This window comes from Ambystoma mexicanum, chromosome 6p (assembly GCF_040938575.1).
Source record: "Ambystoma mexicanum isolate Mex_15411 chromosome 6p, UKY_AmexF1_1, whole genome shotgun sequence".
In the NCBI taxonomy this organism is placed as follows: Eukaryota; Metazoa; Chordata; class Amphibia; order Caudata; family Ambystomatidae; genus Ambystoma; species Ambystoma mexicanum.
In genome coordinates, this window is record NC_090935.1 from 151,211,999 (window position 1) to 151,233,958 (window position 21,960).

The 21,960-nt window shown below is 43.5% G+C and overlaps 1 protein-coding gene and 1 long non-coding RNA gene across 2 annotated transcripts in view; one reads left to right on the forward strand and one right to left on the reverse strand.

Moving 5' to 3' along the window:
- The window catches only part of LOC138510706 (BOS complex subunit NCLN-like), a 426,819-nt gene that overhangs the window by 115,203 nt on the left and 289,656 nt on the right, over positions 1-21,960 (forward strand). The window lies entirely within an intron of this gene.
- Positions 13,139-14,841, reverse strand: LOC138511288 (uncharacterized). The gene is made up of 3 exons (XR_011280601.1): positions 14,592-14,841; positions 14,325-14,454; positions 13,139-14,202 (listed from the first exon to the last, which is right to left on the reverse strand). It is a non-coding gene; the product is annotated as an uncharacterized lncRNA (long non-coding RNA).

Below are 21,960 nucleotides of genomic sequence, written 5' to 3' on the forward strand. Positions count from 1 at the left end.
TAAAAGATGAACCGTTAGAATTGGTGGTTACAGAGGAAGACAATTGACTTAAGGCCACATTGTTAGATCCTTTCACATAACACCTTTGGGAGTAAGGAAGGTTTTTATCCTGAGATAGCTTGAAAGATCTTTCTTTTATGAAGATTTTTTCAGGTTTCATGGTATTTGTGCCCAGAGCCACAGATTTTATATGTAGTTCAGATACATCGTAATGGCAATAACCCATTACCTGCTTTGGCAATCTTGTCTTTAAAGGACACATACCGTATATTCTCCCACGGGTTCTCCTCAAAACCCTGAGCCTTGTCTCCTCCCAGGTGATTCTCCTGCAGAGCACCACCACAAGATCCGGATCAGGAAGTGTCTGCCTTTCCCTGGGTACCTGGGAGGAGACTTTAGGCAAGAGTTCAGTGAGGGATCCATAGGATTCTTCACAGAACCCAATGTACATTAGGTAGGCAGAGAAGAAGGCTAAAACCGTATTCGGCACACCTTCCTTCTGTAGGTGATTAAGAAGGCCAAAGCCCATGTGCCTTCTCTATTAGGGCAAGAAGGCCAAAACACTGAGAACCCCTGTGCATGTAGTAGGCAGAGTAGAAGACCAAAGTTCTAAGGATTCCATATGCATTTTGTAGGTAGAGAAGAGGACCAAAGTGCTAAGAACAGCACACACATTTAGTAGGTACAGCAGAAGGGCAAAGAATTGAGTACTTCATGTGCATTTAATAAATGGAGGAGGCCAAATAACTGATGACCTCATATGTACTTTGTAGGAGGAGCAAGCCAAATCAGTGAGAACATAACATGCATTTTGTAGTAAGAGAAGGCCAAAACTGGCATAGGTATTCTGCCTATTGTAAGATAGAGTTCAATAAAATGTATATGTCTCAATCTGCAGCAGTACCGAATCATGGTAGGGTAAGGGAGATATGTTTCTCTTGGATAATATGTAAATGCTACTGCAGTGACTGTATGCAAAGGATAAGTCCAGATAGTACATAGGTCTGTGCACCTGACACACGATCAATCATTGCCCAAAAAGAAAAAGCGATGTGTGAACTATTGTGGTGCCTGATGGTGAGAAGAGCACTTCTGATCCTGTGCAAGCCCTGCGCTGGTGGAACAGCATAAAGGACAGAGGACAGCCTCTATACCACTTCATTTATGATGAATTGCTGGATCCCTGGTGGCATACTGATTTTATCATTTTAATTTTATTACATGGATTTTGTTTGTGTTTTTGTTTACTGAAAAATGGCGCTGGGTAAACTTTACGGTTAAACGCCTTTGTTTTAAAATGTATACCATGGAATTTTTATTGTTTACCTTTGCGTTTGTCCTGTCCGCCACCATCACAAGTAAAGGACCCAATCTTTTGCGGTCAGCTGATGCCGACGTAAGATTTCCGGTAGTTTGCCCAGTACGTGATGTGCTGTGCGGCGGCGACTCGCTTCTAATGCTGGTGAGTGGATGCAAGTTTTTAAACCCTACGTCGCATAATGGTTTACCATTGCCATGGATTTAGAGACTACCCCAAGAAGTAGCGCTCTTCCATGCTACAAACAGATTTTAAGTGGATTAACTCACGTCGTCCTCTCCCTCTTTTGAATCTTTCTGATTGGATTCTAAGCTACACCAACCACAACGTGAGCCAAGACTTTCGCTCGCCACGGTGATGAAATTATTTATATCTGCTTACTTTACCTTGGGATTAGATTATTGAGGAAGACTTTTTTGCTTTCACTTGCGAGGCTGCACTAGTTTGTTTAGAGGTAACTTTCGACAGGTGATATGGAGTTTACCGTGAAACCTTCACCGATTTAATAATATGTATGGAGATGTCTTCTGACTATATATGGCTGTCCATAACTCCCTTTTCACGGTAACCTTGGAGGGGGCCCTCATGGATCTGTATTTTCGGCTAATTTCAGCGAGTTGATTCCTCCTGCAGCTTTGTTGCTTCTTATTCACTCTAGCAAGGCTTTGCCGTGCATTGTATTAAAAATGGCCAGCATCTACCATTGCATTTCTACGCTAAGCAATCTAGAGCAAGCCATTCATGTGTGTCGTTTCAGCGTATACATTGATTATATTATGTTACTACCGTCTATTGGATGCAGGTAACATTCTTCATGTCTAAATGCACATCTGACCTAATGTCTGCCTTTCTTCATGGTGAAGGTATATTTGCTTCGTGTTTCGTCTATCTACGTGTGTCAGTTTGGCAGTGATGTCACTTGTTCTCGTCATCTTCAATGACACCATGTTTAGTTCGAGTTTGCAGGTTTATCTCTTCTTTGCTGGTTGCAGGATACGGTCGGTAGGGTTGCCTTAGTGAATAGTGTCTCTCATGCCTGCGGTATTGTGGCGGGGAAAGGGCTGATGACCCAAATGACATTCCTCTCGATTCTGAGATACCAAGGCAGGGGTGGGAAAGACGTCATGAATGACGTATTCATCTGTCTTTTGGCACCCGTGTTTTTGATATTAAGGCCTTCCCTATGCTGTGAGTACCAGCCACATGAAAGGGATATCCGGCATCGAAAGGGGATACATAGAACAATCTGTGAGTACACATAATATGATTGCAATATCCTACACATCAATACTTGACAAGTGATGGTACTCAGGCATGAGATGAGTACCTGGGCTATGTTATGTTGTATGGCATATGTATAGCGCCTAATGCCATTGGTCTAGCCTCAAAGCGCTATAGGTGAACGCCCTTAAAGACCGAAGTCCGAGGTATTAAAAATTGATAAGAGGGTGGTCAGGTCTCTGCTGGCGTCCCCTGGAGATTAGGCTAGTGGATGGGTGCTGTGATGGGCTGTCGGAGAGTATGCGAGTCAAGGAGACTGCATATGTTGGAGATGCCTGGCATACGATGTCAATCCTTGCCTACAGTGGGGCAATACTTGGCATTGGAAAAGAATCTACTCCTTTTGGCTTTGCCAATGCTTGCCTCTCGGGCCTTGGAACTCGGTTACAGCAGCAGGAGGCGGCGGATGCTTATGCTCTTATGCTCCTCTAATAGGCTAGAATCTAGAGTGATGGCTTTTATTGGCTGTTGTGCCCTCAAGGGCAGGCTCTCGTATCAGATATAATTCCCCAAGCAGGCACCGGTACGTATTTACCGCAGGACGCAATCTCAGAGCGCCGTCCTCGGCTGCAGACCGACCAATGACAGTAGAAGCGGGGACGACTCTCCCAGAAAGAATGGTCTTTGGGTGGGTGGGTGGCTGGGTGGCTGTGCACGCGCCACTGACCTCGCTCTTCCTGTCGCTTTATCCCAATTGGGCACTGATGGAACCTGTCATTTTTCTTTGTGGGAAAGAAGCACGCAGTCCTGCCCGCGTCAATGGGAGAAATGTCTCGCGCGGGTCCCGTAAAAGCGCCCTAATGGTCTTTTCACGGACCGGAAAACGACTTGCGACAGGAAAATAATTTCTAATTATGAGGGATTTCATGAGGTAGAACATTGCTTGAGATGCTAACAGCATAGCGCGTGCGCGGACATCATTCTTCTAATAACCCATTGTTACCTTATAAGATGAAGTATAGACTTTACTATGCGCGTGTACTCGCTGAATATCCGGTGAATTGCGAGTAGAGGCTTGCTGCCTGCTCCTTCACACTAAAGGGTTAAACACAGTCTTGCGAAGGCTGCACCCGCAGCCAGGCCAATAAACTACAGTATGGGCACGGCTACACGGTGATACGAAAAATGCTTTTTAAATACAGCTAAAGGGATTTTCATATTTAAACACAAAAGAACAGTTTGCAGTTTGTAAATGCTAACACCTGTGCGAAAGAAGCCTCCCATTGTGACATGCTGACAGGTGTGCATTTTTTGTACGACCACATTGCTTCGTATTTTCCCCTTTTTTCCTCGCGTGATTTCACCCGGTAACCTGCCTTTGTGCATTCATCCGATCTGGCGTCTCGTAGCTTTCAGTGACGTATGAATGTGCTCTATTTGAAGTGTTGTTTTTATTACGGGCAGTGTTTATCCTACTCTTTACCTGTCACTCTGAAAGGCAGAACGTCTGGGAGGCAGGGGTCGCACCTGTGACCCCCCAAGGTCTCCCTTCTACCCCTGTGCTGAGAGCGCGCCTTAGGGCAGCGCAGGCCGGGCGACCTTACCTGGGTGCTACAGCCCCCCCCCCCGCACCTTTAGCCCCCTAGGGCGCCAGCTCGGGGGAGCCTTTCAAGGGCTATCCTGAGTCGGCGTGGTTGGAGAAGTGTCATTATAAAATTAAATGCGCTCGCGAGAGCGGGCCCATTTAACAACAATAGGGTCCTGGCACCCTACATAGATAATTAACACCCTGCTCGGGTGCGGGAGTGGGGAGATAATCATCTTAATAGGGTGCCACAGCACCCTATTGCTGTTAAATTCGCCAGCTCCCACAAGTGCATTTAATTTTAAAATTAGACTTCTCCCACCACAATAAGAAACGTGTGGGCACCCTCTCCCCCAAATGACCAGGGGCGGGAGGGGGCGTCAAATTGTTCTTGTTCTGCCTGGGGCGCTGCTGCCACTGAGGCCAGCACTGCCTGTGGTCTCCCTGGCTACCCCTAAAACAAAATCATTATTTAAAAAAGTTGTTTAAAGAAAAAATGTGTAATTAAATTGAGGCTCCTAGCTGTGGCCAGCAGCATGTGGCTCTTTGTTTCTGCAGTGGCTGGTTTTCTGATAGCTATAGCCGTTAAGATAGCTCAGTGGGTTGAGCACTCGCTGCCGGAATGTGTGTGTGATCTGCAGGTTGCAGGTTGGACTCCTGGCAAAGTGAACTCAGCCTTTCATCCTGCTGAGGTTGATAAATGACTAACAACACAGGTTGGGTGATATTGTATGTATATTTATTCTATATGAAGCGCTTAAGCGTACGTGCTATATAATAACACATTGCACGGTACAAATGTCCATTAACATTATAATTTGGCCTTGGACATCGGCTTTCATTCATAGTAATTTGGGATTATTAATATTAATGATACATATGGAGATCCATTCTTGTATAAATGTATATCACTTTACAGTGATATCGTAACCATATTTTTCATAATGTACTTAGAAACAATGCTATGTGATTCCACTTCCTGTTTTGTCAAGGGGTGAAAGGTCGCGTTCCTTCACTTCCCATGATGTCACTTTGGGTTGTGGTCAAATGACATCACTTCCTGTGATGTTATCAGAGGTCAAGGGTCATTTGATGTCACTGCCTCTACCTCTGGAATTTTGGTGAAATGATGTCCCTGCTGGGAGGGCAGTGAGGGAGGGTAATGGCTTTGATATCATGTATATCTCCTGCAACTGCTTTCTGGCTCCCATGCTTGTGTGAGCTTCCCCTTATCTGCCCCTTCCCCAGTCTCGTCAGTAGAAAGCATTGGGCTGATGAAATCGCAGAGGCAGTGACAGTGCAGGGACACTGCACTGTAGTGCTCATCTACAGACCCGGCTGAAAATGTGTCGGGGGCTCATTTCAACATGATGGTTGAGGGCCACCTGCTTAGAGTGAAAACAATATGTGGCACCCCTGAGGTGCATACATTACAATAGCTGCCGATCATCACTAAACAGCCAGCCAGCAGGGATCCTAAACACTAAATGTCCACTGTCAGCAAGTGGCTAATGTGGAGGAACCAGTGTTAGAAGGCAATGAGGTGATAACACTTCTGTATATTCTGTGAGAAGTGTGTAGTGTCTTAAGTGTTATTCCCTAGTTCCAAGTTCTTGAACTAGGAACTTGGAAGGTGGTTCAGTTTTGAAGGAAGAAGGCTGGGAGAAGGCTGTGGAGATTGCTGCAGGGTCTTTTATACAATAAAGATTTACTTTGATTAAGCTTGCCTCGTTATCCATTATCTCACATTTTGGCGACAAGTGACTAACAGGGCCTCAGAGTTGAAGACGTCAGAGCTGAACTGTTTGAGGGTGAACAGAGCAAGGCAGTGCACCAGTGAGTTATTGGCATGGCAAGGCAGAAATAAAAGACCCTGCAATCTCGCCGAAGGTACACTGTGTTGTATGAGGCGAGGCCGGGGACGGAGTGTAAACAGCCCAAGATAAAACTGCGCAATAGGTCAAAAGGACCTCTCTATGAGCAGGGGAGGTGGCGGACAACTTTAGAAAATACTGGTTTCAATCAGTGCGACAAGAACGTTGAGAAGTTAGAGGAAAGGACTACTCCATTAGCACGTAACATGCCGGCTATTTCGGATTGTATTAGAATTGCAATACAAACACAGCGGCCATTTGGAAGATTATGCAGAATCTGTGGGAGTTTGGAACAATATTGTGGTAGGATAAAATTATAACTGGGGAAGATTTATATGTGAAAAGAAGAAATACTCAGTGAACAAAATGCCATTAACTGTACACCCGCCTGTCTTGATTGCCTATAATTAGGCCTCTTATCTCCACCTCGTGTGAGGCTGAGAAAACTGACCTTTGGTCATCAGTCAGTCATGTCAAAACTCACCCACCGTAGGCTGTCTCTCAGCCCTAAAAGACAGGCATGCCTAGGTTCATGTGCTTATCAACACGATTAAACGTATACAGTCAGGAATTGTAAAGTTCTTAGACTCAAAGAGATACCACTGTGACGCATTACTCAGAATTATACACTTGATATACAGGAGTTATCATGGTAATGCATTTAATACAACCCCTCACCCATCTTCTGAGGTTTTTTATTCTCAATAAACAAGGTAAAGCAAAAGAAGATATAACATAACATCAAACCTATGAACAAGATTGCCATGTGGGCAAAGAACATGTTTGACTGTATAAATAATAGAACAAGTGGTGGTTTTTGTTTAACAGCATGTGTAAACATTATCTCTAATTAAGCTATGCTACACTATACTATACTATACCATACTATTCTATACCATACTATACCTCATCAGTCTCCATGCACCCAGCAAGCCTCAATCTATCACTCACGTTTAGAGTGGAGTGTGCTTCAAATGAAACAGCTCCTTCTTGGGTTGAAGAGTTCTGCTTAGCTGGGAATGGCAGACTCGCTCCTATGCTGCTGCTGCTCTGCTCTGCACTCCTCCCAGCACCTCTGGCTTGAATGGACTGGCAAGTCAGCTCGGCTTCCTCTCTTCGCCTCTTTGTGCTGGGCTATATATGTATCAAGTAACATGATGGCCCTTCACGAGTGTGTTCGTCATATCCGCAGTTTGGAACAGTGAGGGCTAGAGCTAGCATGTCACTGTGTTCGCGGTACCGCTCCTTTGTAAAACTACATTAGGTGGGTGTTTGCACCCGAAAGTGAGATCTCTGCACCCGTTTAGTAAATGCTGGCACTGTACCTAATGGCATTTGTGAAGTTCTGCAACATTACTCATGGTATGCTTCTGCAGGCAATATTAGTTGGCTGTCTGTTATCAAGAGACATCTCTCTCACTTGTTACCCAGTACTTTGTATGGTACCCTATGGGCCTTAAGTTTGCAAATGTGCAAGATGCTTCTGTTTGTGTCTGTCAATTTCCTGTTCTTGAATCCTTATCAGATATAAGACTTACTCATATGAGGTTTAAAGGCTACTCTCAGATAACTCCTCATGGTGTGAAGTAAAAGATAACACCTAATGGTGTGAAGTTAAAACGGGATGTGAGCTGTTATTTGTGGACGGCCAATTTTCAAGACAGGAAAGCACCATTTCCTGGATGTCAGCTGATCTTGCAGAGCCTACAAATATTTGTTCAGAAAGTGTTGCACACTAACTTTCTAAGTTAAAGTGTGCTGTATGGTTGAAGTACATCTAAACAGAAAAATGTACCCTTGCTAATAATTATTTTCATATTATTTCTTTTTTTCTTTTTGTTTCAAATAATGAATTAATATCTCTGAGAGGTTTCCAAATTGTGGAAATCCTAAAGTATGAATCTACCGCTGTTCTTATATAACCACCCAAATAATAAAGTAGCTGTGTGTTTCAAAGGACAAACATTACGGTGGTGCTTCCAGTGTTTGAGAAATAAAATAAAAGGTAACTCATATAATTAAGGAAAAAGTGGATGACATTCACTTTCTACCTCCGAGGACATCAAAAACATATATTTAAAGAAAACCAGAACACATAATCGGAAGTCAACAAAGTTATAATCTCAACCAAAAAATAGAACAAAATACAAATACATCCACATAATACATTTAGGAAGCAACGTTTTTTTGTAGAAAGAGATTACAATGTGCATAAGTGTTTTGACACAATAAAAAACAAACAAAAAACACAAAAAACATTGGATTAATATTCATTTCTTTACATTATAATGATTAAATCATAAAGAAGAGTGCAAATAGGACATACATGTGATATTGGTTCAGTAAATAAACGAGTATCATGGCCCAATTTCTAGGTATTGTTCAATGATAGTCCCTTTTTGCAATTGTTAGTTTCAAGCAATTAATGCTGCAGGGTCTTTGATACAAGATATCTTTTTTATCCTTGCCAACGTGAGATTTGATGGTTGGAACCGGAATGTAGGCTCCAAACGATCAGGGATATGTATGTATGGTTTGAATCTCTGTCTTCGTCACGTTTCGGCGGTTATTCTATTACGATAGGTCCGCCTTCATCAGGGCTCCTAGTTGGGGACCCTGTGGGAAGTATATGGATATCGAGTCAGAAGGGTGGATATAGAGAGGTAGTGGCCCCTAGTACTTAGGGCGCTATACAAATAAAAATATTTAGAAACTCTCGGCACCGGTGGTCGGCTTACCTGCCGGTGTTTGAGATCCCAGAGGTTCGGGTGTGGGCCACACAGGGAGGGAAATCAGGCGACAGGACCAGGCGTCTATGTGAAGAGTGAGAACTCTCAGGTAAAGTCACAGTCTCATCTTGGTGATATCCTACATAAGGTATAAAGATGATGGAAAAGAGAGGAGCAAAAAGCTATAAATCAGGGGTCTGGCGCCCGGGTTGTGTGGTGCTAATACATAATTGCTAAATAGCTACATGTGGCAAAAGCGAGAGAAAAATGCTCTACCTGGATTAATTTGCCGAGTAGTAGAGAGGTTGCGCCGTATGGGTAAATTTTCTCCTCTGTCACCGTTATTGTGGAATGTGGTTGTTCACTTTGGGCTGGTGGCTGTTGCCTGTGTGAGAAGAAAAACACAACTAAGCACCAGGACTCGTTTGTTCGTAGGATATTAGGATAGTGGTTTAAATCCTATGCACAAAAATATATGAGACTTGACGTGGTGGCTGATAGTGCTAGTATCTAGGACCATGATAACTCCAAAGGTACGCGCTGTGTGTTCGGAGGCGAAAGTGTATTAATGATACCAAGTGCACGCGAAACTAACAAAAAACACACAGTACGGCTGCCGGTCTGGGTGTTTAGAGCTCAATTACATGAGTTGAGATGCCAAATGTATGGGCTTCAAAAGGAGTATTAAGTAGGGAGCAAGCCGGTGGCATGAAGGGTTGAGGGCTGCATGCGAGGAAGAGACGTGCCTGTTGAAAAGGTCAGAAAGAGGGAGAGAAAGAAAGAGAAACCCTTTTAACGCTTACCCGCTGCAATGCTTTTTTCAGCTGCTGTAAGTCTTAGCAGGCATCCGCTGGGAAGGGGAGAGGCTGGAGGCTTGTCTCAGCCGTCTCATCTGATTCGAGGGTGTGTGTGGACTGTGGCTGCCTGCTCAGGGAAGCCGGGGCCGGGACGATCACGCGTGCGTAGAGGCCGCGTAGTCGATCGTTGTCATGGTGACTAGAGAACGAGTCACTCAGGTATGCTGGGAGAGAGTATCGATTTGCAGTGTGCCTCGGTGTGAGGAAAGTGTGGCTGTCAGCCTCATATAAAGTATTACACTGAGCCTGGAGGAAAAGGGGGAGGAATGCATAGCTCCATGCGTATGTTTAATATATAGCAACAACAAGGAGCAACAGAAACTTAGTTTGTCGCAGTTTGTCGGTGAGGGCTAATGCGCGTGAGGAGAGGCTAATTAGTGGTGGGCAGGGACGTGGAAGCGGACATATGTCACAATGGTCATATTACTGGCTGAAAGATTTCATTGAGCCCATGATGGTAAGTGTTTAATCGATGTATCCATCTAGACTCCTTCCTAAGAAGACTGTGTTGAATGTCGGGGCTCCCCTTGATTTTCTCGAGTACCCACCAAAAAAGATTGTTTGGTGTGTGGTTAGCCTCCATGTAGTGTGTAACTAGAGGTGATGTGAGATTCTTACACCTTATTCTAGATCTGTGTTCCGAGATCCGAATGCTAACTGCTCTTGTTGTTTGACCTATGTATCGTAGTCCACAGGGGCATTCGATACAGTAAATCACATTCTGGCTTTTGCAGTTTGTGAGGTCCCTCAGAAGCCATTTGCGTTGTCCAATTTGGAAACTGCTCATTTTCTTCGTAAATTGGCAGGCCACGCAGTTGCCACATGGGTGATGGCCCTGCAGTGGTCTTAATGTTCGTGTGGAATTCTTAATTGGTTGAAATTGGGAATGTACTAGATGTTCCTTAATGTTTTTTGTTCTTTTATATGCAAATCGGGGAATTGGTTCTTCCGGAAGGTTAAGGCGTGCTATGTGCCAGTGTTTACTGATAATCTTCTTTATTTGTGATGTGTGGGTTCCAAAAGTGACAACGCACGTAAGACGATCTTCCTTGGTGTCTTGGGTATCACGTTGTAACTCGAGAAGGGTTTCTCTATTCCTGTTTCGTGCCCTTTTCCTGGCTTGCTCAAGCTGTTTTTTAGGATAACCTCGTGCTTTTAGGCGGGTGGTTAGATTGTCTGCATGGTAGTTAAAGTCTTCAGGTGTTGTGCAGTTTCTGCGTATTCGCAGATACTGTCCATATGGGAGGTTGTCCTTGACATGAGTAGGGTGGTTGCTAGAGTAGTGCAACAAGGTGTTCCTGGATGTAGGTTTGCGATACAAATTACATATAAGTTTGCCATTTTTTTGTTGAATCGACAAATCCAGGAACTTAATCTCAGAAGCACTATGCTCGATAGTGAACTGAATGTCAATATTACATGTATTGAGCCAGGCCCAGAAGGACATCAGTTGGAGGGTGGTGCCAGTCCATATGAAAATCACGTCATCTATGTATCGGTACCAATGGCTAATTTGGGGCTGCCATGTGTTAATGTTGGAAAGTACAAAGTCTTGTTCGAATTTGGCCATGAATAGGATTGCTAGGCTGGGAGCAAAAGCTGCGCCCATGGCAGTACCTTTTGTCTGTAGGTACAGTAAATTGTCAAAGCTAAAAAAGTTTTTCCGTAGTGCTATTGACATAAGTTCAAGGATAAAGTTGGTGGGAGTTCGGTCAGTTGGGAGCTCGGCAGTGAGCCATGTCCGTATACATTCGATCGCTTCCTCCTGTGGTATACTTGTATACAGGGACTTGATGTCCATAGTTACCAAAAGTTGTTTGGTGGGGTCAAAATCTATGCCCTCAAAAATGGTAATAGTATGTGTAGTGTCCCTAAGATAGGTAGATGTATTTATACTAATAGGTTGTAGGAAGAAGTCAATGAATTTGCAGAGTGGTTCAAGAATGGAGCCACAGCCAGAAACTATCGGGCGGCCTGGTGGATTAATGGGATCTTTATGAATTTTTGGAAGTGCATAGAAACAAGGAGTTCTTCCTCGTGTTTTGATTAGAAATTCAGATTCTTTTTTGGTGATCCATTCGCGTTGTAAAGCGAAATTTACGGTTTCTAGGATCTCTTGACAGATTTCTTGTGTTGGGTCTTTACGAAGGATAGTGTAACTATCTGTGTCGTTAAGTAGTGCCAATACCATATCTTTGTATTGGTCAGTGGTCATAATGACCACGCCACCACCTTTATCTGAAGGTTTAATGATAATGTTTTTATTTTTCTGTAGTGACATCAAAGCTTGTTTTTCCAGTAAACTTAAGTTGTGTTTGGTCTTAGTTGTTTTGGTTTGTAATTTAGCAAAGTCATTCAGGATGCATCTTTCAAAGGTAAGGGTTTCAGTAGGTATTTGGCTATCTGAAGGCGTGAAGGAAGAGGGGTTATGTAGCCCAGAGTCTTGCTCGTCTTCCTCCGTGCCTAAGTTATGTTCATGAAAGAAAGTTCGTAGCCTTACTTTGCGTAAGAAGGTTCGAATCTCCATTTCGGAATCGTACCAGTCTGTGGGACCCGTCGGTACGAATGATAGACCCTTGTTAAGAACAGATGTTTCTGCCGTTGAAAGTGGAATATCAGCTAGGTTGAATATGGGGATTGTTTCAGAATCGGTATTGGAGTTTAGTATCTCGGTCGTCGGCGTCGTTGACGTTGGTTTCTTCCCCCCCCTCGTGGTGGGAAACCCCATTGTTGAAAACCCCACTGGGGGTTGCCAAAACCACCACCCCCTAAAAAAGGATAAAAAGATGGTGGGGGGAAGGCTGGGTTGGGCAGTGGGTGGCCCTGTGGTAGGGGTTGTCTAGGTTGGTCGTCAGAGGATGAGCCACTGCTGGAGCCGGAGAAGGTTGCTCTATTCCGGCGACCTTTCTGTGTCCGTGAGCCTATGCCTTGGGCCAGACCTGTGTTCAAATTGTTGATGTAATTATCCGAAATGTACGGGTAAACAATTTCAAGTTGAAATTCCTTAATGTCTTTCTGAAGTTTCTTAGTTTTTCTGGTGAGAGTAGCAGTTTTAAAATCCGAGAACTGCTTGTTAAGGTCAGTTAACTGGTTCTTGGCATTAGTAATGGCTATGTTGGTGATGAAGGTTGTTTCCTCTAGATCTAAATCTTTTTGAATTTGAGTAGCAATGCGTTGGGCCGTAGTAATGGTTAATACCATTAGATCTCGGCTACATTTAGTTGCCACATAACTGAAGTTTGTTACGTATTCTTTGTCATCTAGGAAGAGGCACGGAGTGTTTCTCACTATTAGTCCACTAGGGATAATGCTATTCCTTAAATATTCCCTTAAGAAGTGTGCGTGAAGTTCAGTACGGAAACACTTCTTTTTAAGACGTAGAATGTTGTCTCCTGTATTTGTGGCACCTAATGGGGGATTGTCACCTATAGGGTCAAAAAATGAGGGACCACTTATGGTGTCCTGGATCTGTTGGTCAGTAAAGCTTAATGTAGCATTTTCAGCCATACCCTGCAGGGGGATATCTCACAGGTTATTCTTGAGAGCGTGGAATATATAGGTCTGTCGTCCAGTAGTCCCGTGTGGACCAACACCAGAAATATGGTTAACTCTGGGAGAGAGTGTAAAGATTAGAGAGAGAGATGGACAAATTCAAGTTAAAGTGATTAACTAAAGTCCTATCAGGGAAAGAACCCTAAGCAACACGGTTGCCGTTAAATGATAAACAGATAGTAGGGGGAGGCCTTGTTAGAAAGGGTACTAGGCCAAAAATAGAACATCTAAACAGAAAAATGTACCCTTGCTAATAATTATTTTCATATTATTTCTTTTTTTCTTTTTGTTTCAAATAATGAATTAATATCTCTGAGAGGTTTCCAAATTGTGGAAATCCTAAAGTATGAATCTACCGCTGTTCTTATATAACCACCCAAATAATAAAGTAGCTGTGTGTTTCAAAGGACAAACATTACGGTGGTGCTTCCAGTGTTTGAGAAATAAAATAAAAGGTAACTCATATAATTAAGGAAAAAGTGCAAGACATTCACTTTCTACCTCCGAGGACATCAAAAACATATATTTAAAGAAAACCAGAACACATAATCGGAAGTCAACAAAGTTATAATCTCAACCAAAAAATAGAACAAAATACAAATACATCCACATAATACATTTAGGAAGCAACGTTTTTTTGTAGAAAGAGATTACAATGTGCATAAGTGTTTTGACACAATAAAAAACAAACAAAAAACACAAAAAACATTGGATTAATATTCATTTCTTTACATTATAATGATTAAATCATAAAGAAGAGTGCAAATAGGACATACATGTGATATTGGTTCAGTAAATAAACGAGTATCATGGCCCAATTTCTAGGTATTGTTCAATGATAGTCCCTTTTTGCAATTGTTAGTTTCAAGCAATTAATGCTGCAGGGTCTTTGATACAAGATATCTTTTTTATCCTTGCCAACGTGAGATTTGATGGTTGGAACCGGAATGTAGGCTCCAAACGATCAGGGATATGTATGTATGGTTTGAATCTCTGTCTTCGTCACGTTTCGGCGGTTATTCTATTACGATAGGTCCGCCTTCATCAGGGCTCCTAGTTGGGGACCCTGTGGGAAGTATATGGATATCGAGTCAGAAGGGTGGATATAGAGAGGTAGTGGCCCCTAGTACTTAGGGCGCTATACAAATAAAAATATTTAGAAACTCTCGGCACCGGTGGTCGGCTTACCTGCCGGTGTTTGAGATCCCAGAGGTTCGGGTGTGGGCCACACAGGGAGGGAAATCAGGCGACAGGACCAGGCGTCTATGTGAAGAGTGAGAACTCTCAGGTAAAGTCACAGTCTCGTCTTGGTGATATCCTACATAAGGTATAAAGATGATGGAAAAGAGAGGAGCAAAAAGCTATAAATCAGGGGTCTGGCGCCCGGGTTGTGTGGTGCTAATACATAATTGCTAAATAGCTACATGTGGCAAAAGCGAGAGAAAAATGCTCTACCTGGATTAATTTGCCGAGTAGTAGAGAGGTTGCGCCGTATGGGTAAATTTTCTCCTCTGTCACCGTTATTGTGGAATGTGGTTGTTCACTTTGGGCTGGTGGCTGTTGCCTGTGTGAGAAGAAAAACACAACTAAGCACCAGGACTCGTTTGTTCGTAGGATATTAGGATAGTGGTTTAAATCCTATGCACAAAAATATATGAGACTTGACGTGGTGGCTGATAGTGCTAGTATCTAGGACCATGATAACTCCAAAGGTACGCGCTGTGTGTTCGGAGGCGAAAGTGTATTAATGATACCAAGTGCACGCGAAACTAACAAAAAACACACAGTACGGCTGCCGGTCTGGGTGTTTAGAGCTCAATTACATGAGTTGAGATGCCAAATGTATGGGCTTCAAAAGGAGTATTAAGTAGGGAGCAAGCCGGTGGCATGAAGGGTTGAGGGCTGCATGCGAGGAAGAGACGTGCCTGTTGAAAAGGTCAGAAAGAGGGAGAGAAAGAAAGAGAAACCCTTTTAACGCTTACCCGCTGCAATGCTTTTTTCAGCTGCTGTAAGTCTTAGCAGGCATCCGCTGGGAAGGGGAGAGGCTGGAGGCTTGTCTCAGCCGTCTCATCTGATTCGAGGGTGTGTGTGGACTGTGGCTGCCTGCTCAGGGAAGCCGGGGCCGGGACGATCACGCGTGCGTAGAGGCCGCGTAGTCGATCGTTGTCATGGTGACTAGAGAACGAGTCACTCAGGTATGCTGGGAGAGAGTATGGTTGAAGTACACCTTTCATGGCTACAATGGCTACAGGTCATGTAAGCTATGAAAAGCTGTCTTAGACGTAAATTAGTCTTAGTTCATGTCACGACTGAAGCATTTGTGCCCAATCCCTGCATGCCATCAATTCCGTGAAACGATTGGAATCAATATTGGTGCAATTATTTGAGTGCACTGGAACATGAAGTCGTGAGTCCAGCGAAGATAAAGTTATTACTGTTGTATGCGCTGAGTCCAGAATGACAAAAGAAGTTTAGAGATATTCCACCTATTACAGATGATCATGACAATGGAGATTTCTATTTTTACAAAAAGACTTTTATACAATTGGATAATTACTATACTCCCAAGACGAACATAGCGAATAACAGGTTTAATTTCTATACACGAAAAAAAGAAAGAAATGAAAGTGTTGAAGAATATGTATGTGCTTGGAGGAATCTGGTGGTCTCTTGCGATTTTACAGCTATGATGGGAAAGGGTTAACTCATTAAAGGCCAGATAATAATTCACACCAATAACTCAGTCACAGAGGAGAGGCTGTGGATGTGTGGAAACTCTACGTTGGAAGATGCAATAGCTATTTCAAAGAAGATGCAATATACCCAATTGTGTTCTAAGACTCAAAGTAAAGAAAGCAGATGGAGCGGAAGCAGGAATGTAAATGAGTCGAGTGTGGTGATTGAGAAAAATAAGAAAGGTGGTGCAGACAAGGTGAAGAAGAAGGAAGGCAAATACAAGAAAGAAGGGGAGTATAAGGCAGAAAAAAGGAGGACCATGGCAGTAGCAAAGTATGAGAGGAGCACATTTTATAGGTGTGGGAAACTAGGACATTTTGCAAATTCAAAAATGTGCCACGCAATCAACCAGAAGTGCTCAAATTGTGCAATGAAGGGTCATTTTGCCGCTAGGCGTCGAAGAAAGTGTCATGTGTACAGGAGGAGTAAGATAGTAAGATAGTTCTGATGAGGAAAGAAAGGATTGTGTTGTCCAAAGAGTTGCAAAGGATTACTCAAAAATGAAATGTCCTAGTTACCGAATAAGGGTCGATGGGTTTTCTATAAAGGTGATTGTGGATAGCTGTTCTCCGTATTCGATAATAACGGAAGGTAGAAGGAGGAAATTACAGGAATATGGATGGAAAGCGAAACTACAAAAGTCCAATATCAGAAACCCAGGAGGGTTTGAGAGATCGACGATCAAAATGGTAGGAATATTGTTGGGAAGGGGACATGATCCTCTTGCACCCCAGCTGCTTTAGAATAAGGCAAAGGCTGTCATCTGTAGTGTAAGAGCACAGGGGAAGTGGGGTGCCCTTACAGGTTTCTACACAATCATATTATTGCATTTTTTCTAGGTGTAGTGCAGATGCGGGAATAGCAGCCATCTTAAATATTAGCCACCATACTGTGGCACAAAGCTGAAACGTAGCGCAGCAGTCAGCACCCCAGGTCTAGGCCGCGAACATGAGCAAAGGAATAGGTTGCATCCCAGACACTGATGAGAAAGGCCAGAGCTACATTGATCATAAAGCCTTCATTGTCCTACAATATTGCCAACCTTGGAAGAATGTGCCCTGCAAGGTGATGGGAGGAGCGCTGAGTGTCTGTGAACAGGGTCATTCCATGCGAAGGAGGGCATGGACCTCCAATCCCTACCAGTCCCAATCCTAAATTATAGTACCCAAATACCCTGGCTTTCGGACCCCTGAATTCCAATCTACCAGATAACCCCCGACCACTGACCATAAACCTGTTCGACCCCTGATCGATCAAAAAGATCAGAAAGCAGGGCCTTCCTGTCTACACTTCAAGGTCACGAGATTTGTGTCGCGAGGTGCAGGGAGGGATGAAATTATAGCCAAAAAACGAGGGTGGAAGACCTTGGAGAAGTGCCGGCCTGTCTGGGAGCGAGTGGAGTGTGTAAGTTAGTATGACCTCGCTTTTCCCCCTGGTCCCCTGTCTGTTCGTACCAGGTGCAATGTTACATGGATATAGATGTGTTTTTTAGTTTATAATAAAATTGTTGCTTGGCCATCTGCTGACCAATGACGACTGCAACATCGCCCACATGAAAGAAGATGGACGGACGGGGCTAGGACCAATGGCCTGGCATCCCCTATGGAGCAGGTGACCTATGTGTAGGGTCTGACCAACCAGCAACGTGGGTTTTTACTGCATATATCAAAGTCACTGATGACGCTGTGGACCTTCTTAATGTGTTGCTCATGCAGAGTTTGCCAGAACGTTCTGCCGCAGCAGAATTGTTTGTTGGTGCTTTTTCCATTTGTATGGAAATAAACTCTGCTATCCTTACAAGAGGTGTATTGGGTCTTTTTCCATAGTGAGTTGTATTTTTTTCTGCTCTGAGCGTCTAGGGGCTTTCCTACATTGTTTCAATCCGTGGTAAAGTACAAGAGCAGAATGATGATAGTGAGCATGTACGTAGCGAAAAACGGAGTGGAGGTTTTGGGGTGGCATGATCAGACTGCTCTTGGTATTCGATTGGATCCGAGAATGAAAGAACCAGTGAGGTTTGTAAAGGGAAACAGTACGTAGGAGGAGTGGTTAACGGAAGTGTTCACTTATAAGATTGGATGTCTAAAGGGATATGATCATAAGATAATACTGAAAGAAGGAATAGAGTCTAAAAGTCAAAAACTGAGACAAATGCCTCTCTCGATTGAGGGGGATGTAAAGAAAGATTTGGGAAGACTTGTGAAAGAAGAATTATTGAACACATCAAGTTGGCTAAGTGGGTTAGCACCATCACAGTTGCTAGGAAATTGTAAAGTTAGGGTGTGTGTGGACCTGAGAGATGTGAAAAAGAACATCGAAGTGGGCACATTTCTGATGCCAATGATTGCGGAAATGCTAAATTGTGTGAGAGATGCCACTTTGTTCACTTCATTGGACCAGTGGGCGGCATATCGCCAGATACCATTAACCGAAGACATCCGTGCACTGATGTCATTCATAATGCCATTTGGACTTTTTTGCTACCGCAGGATGCCATTTGGATTGGTGTTGATGGCTGGAGTTTTTTCAAAGGGTGATGAGTCGGATCCTTAAAAGAGGTCCGGGGATGCTAGTGTACCAAGATGACATTTTGGTGTATGACAAAGATGTAGTGGTGCATGATAAGTGATTGCATGAGGTGTTGAGTAGGTTGAGAGAAAAGGGTTTGACTAGAGGCGAGTATGTGCAAATTCAGAGCAAAAGAGGTTGAGTTCCTTGGGCATGTGTTGAGTGGACACAATGAAGGCCATTAGAGATGTGCCCATTCCAAAGCATAGAGATGACGTTTGTGCGTCATAAGGAATGGAAGAATTTTATAATAAATATGTAAAGAACTTTGCTCAGTTGAGCCAACCAATCAGGAGACTGTTGAAGAAAGGAGTTGAATTTGTTTGGGATGAGGAGTGCCAAGAAGCAGTGAAAGTGATAAAAGATGGAACATATAATGCAAATAACTTGGGAGAATTTAGGATAGAAGATGAATCTATCCTTATAGTTGAGGCTGTTGAGGTATTAGAGGCAGTACTGTCTCAAGGGAAGGGAGGAAATGAGAGAATAATATGCTATGCATCCAGGGTATTGAAAGTAAGTACTCAGTCATAGAGAGAGCGTTACTGGTGTGTGTGTGGGTTAATGAATATTTTGGAAAATATATTTGGAGTGACAATTTATGGTGCGTATGAATCATAAACCATTGGTGGAAGTGTTGATGGTGAAAGGGATGATGAGAGCAATGCCTAGGATTGCTAGGCTGTGTATGTGAGTCCAGGAGTATGATTTCTCGGTGGAACATGTTCCGGGAGTGCAGAATTAAATTGTGGATTATTTGTCACGACTACCCTTGGAGGGGGCGGGTGTGACATAAATGAGGAAGATGCGGAGATGGTTGCATTTTTGGAGCAATAATTCATTGATCAATATATGGTTATTGGGAAGGAAGAATGGAAAAATGCTTAGGGCCTAATTCACAGAAGTATTTTATAATGGCAAAAACCTGTTGGAAAACGCTGTGTGAATCAGGACCTTAATGTTAGATAATGTTTTAAGAGAAATGATTAGGTGGACGAGAGTGGGGTGGCCAGTAAAGGAGGATTTAAAGGAGGGTTACAAAGCATTTTGGGATGTGAAAGAGGAACTGTTGGTGGAGTATGAATTGCTGTGGAGAGGACAGGTGTTAGTGGCTCCAGAGTGTGTTAGGGAAAGGTTGGTGGAGCAGGCCCATGAAGGGCATCCAGGGATAAAGGGTATGAAAAGGAAGTTGAGAGAGAAATATTGGTGGCCCGGGATAGATGTGATGGTGGAGAGGAAGGTGGGGGAATGCTGGCCGTGCCAGAATTCTGACAAGTCTTTGAGAGTGCACAAACAGAAATTGGTGCCTATCGTGGCTCCAGAAAGTACGTGGATGCATGTTGGAATAGGCATTCTGGGACCATATAGTCCCCTTGATAAGGAGATCAGATTCAAGATAGTCATGGTGTATTATTTCTCTCTCGAAATGGCCATAAAGGAATTTGGTGAATCATATCTAGTAGTAAGATTATAAGATTTATGTTCAGGTTTGTAGATGGAAGGGATACCCGTCTGATGTAGTAAGAACTAATGGGTCACAGTTTATTGTGCTGAAGTGAGCGATTTTGACAAAAGTAGGGGAAAAGTAGCAGAAGTTTACATCTTTGTATTATCCCCAATCCAATGGGTTGGCAGAGCGGTTTAATAGATCCATCATTGGTGCTGTAGAACAACCAGTGATTAATGGGATGAATGTGAGAGAGACCCTCAGGAGGGTGTTATGGGACACCAGGGAGGCACCAAGCAGTGTTACCGGAGTGTCGCCTTTTCAATTGATGAGAGGGAGAAAAGCTAATTCTGGATTTAGCCCTAGTAGGGTGAATTCAGTTCTCAAGGGTAAGAAGGAAGACAGAGAGTCATGGGAAGGGGAGGTTGAGCAACATGTTGGGAAGTGATTGTTGTGGGGGCAAGAGAAGTATAAAAAGTATTATGACAGAACACTTGGAAATGAAGAAAGTTTTGGAGTGTGAAGGAAGAGGGAGATGGGTGGTGGTAAGTCTGGGTGGGTGAGGAAAGTGACTGCGTGGTTGAAGGATTATGTTAGATAATGTTGACTATTGTGCACTATTAGGTATTCCTTTGCTAGTTATTAACCATGCCATCGCCGGATATTCATTTATGTGTATGATCGCTACCATTTGTACTATAGATTTCTTATACGTTCCTTTACAGTTAATCAAAAAAAGTGTTAGTTATTATAGGGATTCTATTACATTTTTATATTTGTTTGTGGAGGGAAAATTGTGTAGTTTCTTAGGTGTTATTTCACGGTCCAAGTTCTGGAACGTGGAACTTGGAAGGTGGGTCAGTTGTGGAGGAAGGCGGTTGGGATAAGACTGTGGAGGTTGCCGCTGGGTAATTTCAGCAATAAATGCTTACCTTAATTACGCTTGCCTCGTTGACTATTATCGCACAAAGTGAAGGCCGGAAGGGCTGCAGGAAATGCAGTTTGTAATAGGAGAGCCGAAAAGCGCAAATTTAAGGCCCAGAATGAAAATAGAGAAAGGAATATATGGCTGTGTTACAAGACTATTGACTGGTAACATGGGTCAGTTACTGGGAGGCCCCTGTGCCTTGTCAATTGAAAAGGTTGAAAGGTCCTGACACCATCCCTGCTCCTCTACCCCTCCCATGCAAACCTACCTCCCTGCCATCTGAACACCAGACTAGGGAGCCAGTAATGCGGATACCTCTCCCCTGCAGTCGGTCCTGGGCCGTTACTTTGCTCATTGGACATCAAGACATTTCACCTTACTCTGCTAATGGTCCATGCCCAAATATGGCCTTAGTTTGCTAACTGGGCATACTGGATTCTTGCTACCCTTATTGTTTTAAAGAGGCATTACTATGGTAAGCGTGGATAACAGAATCTTATTTTACTGTGGCAGTTAGACCTGTGGAATCTAGCCTTACAGTGATAACTGTGCCTATAGAATCTAAGCCTGGTATATTTAAATCTGTTCTTACTGTGCTCCTTGGGCTTTAAAGAAACTAGTCTAAACATGGTAACTGGCCATAATGGAATTTAGCCAAACTGTGCTCACTGGACATATCTGAACTGTGTCTATGGAATCTGAGCCTGTTCTAACTGGGCATACTAAAATCTAATCTTACTCTGCTCCTTTGGCTTTAAAGAAACTATTCTGACCATGAAAACTGGGCATAATGGAATCTGGCATTTCAGTGCAATGTGTGAGAAACCAGAAGTTGTCTCACTCGCTAGTCCCTGGGGATCTGTCATTCAGGTGGCTAGGCCAAGCCCATTGCTTTTGGATCGAGTTCCTGGGGGTGGACCAGTGCGGGAGGATCACCTGGATGAGGGGTCTTCGAGGAGTGGGAGTGGGACACCGGATGACGAGATGTGGTATACCCTTACCTGTGACACCTTTTCCCCATCCTACCAGGTAGGATACATAGGAACACAACCCCTCGCCCCTTTCACCACATAAAAACGTTCTCACTGACAGCTCACTGTGAGAGAAAACGGACTAATACCAGAGCTGTATACCTGACATGTCCC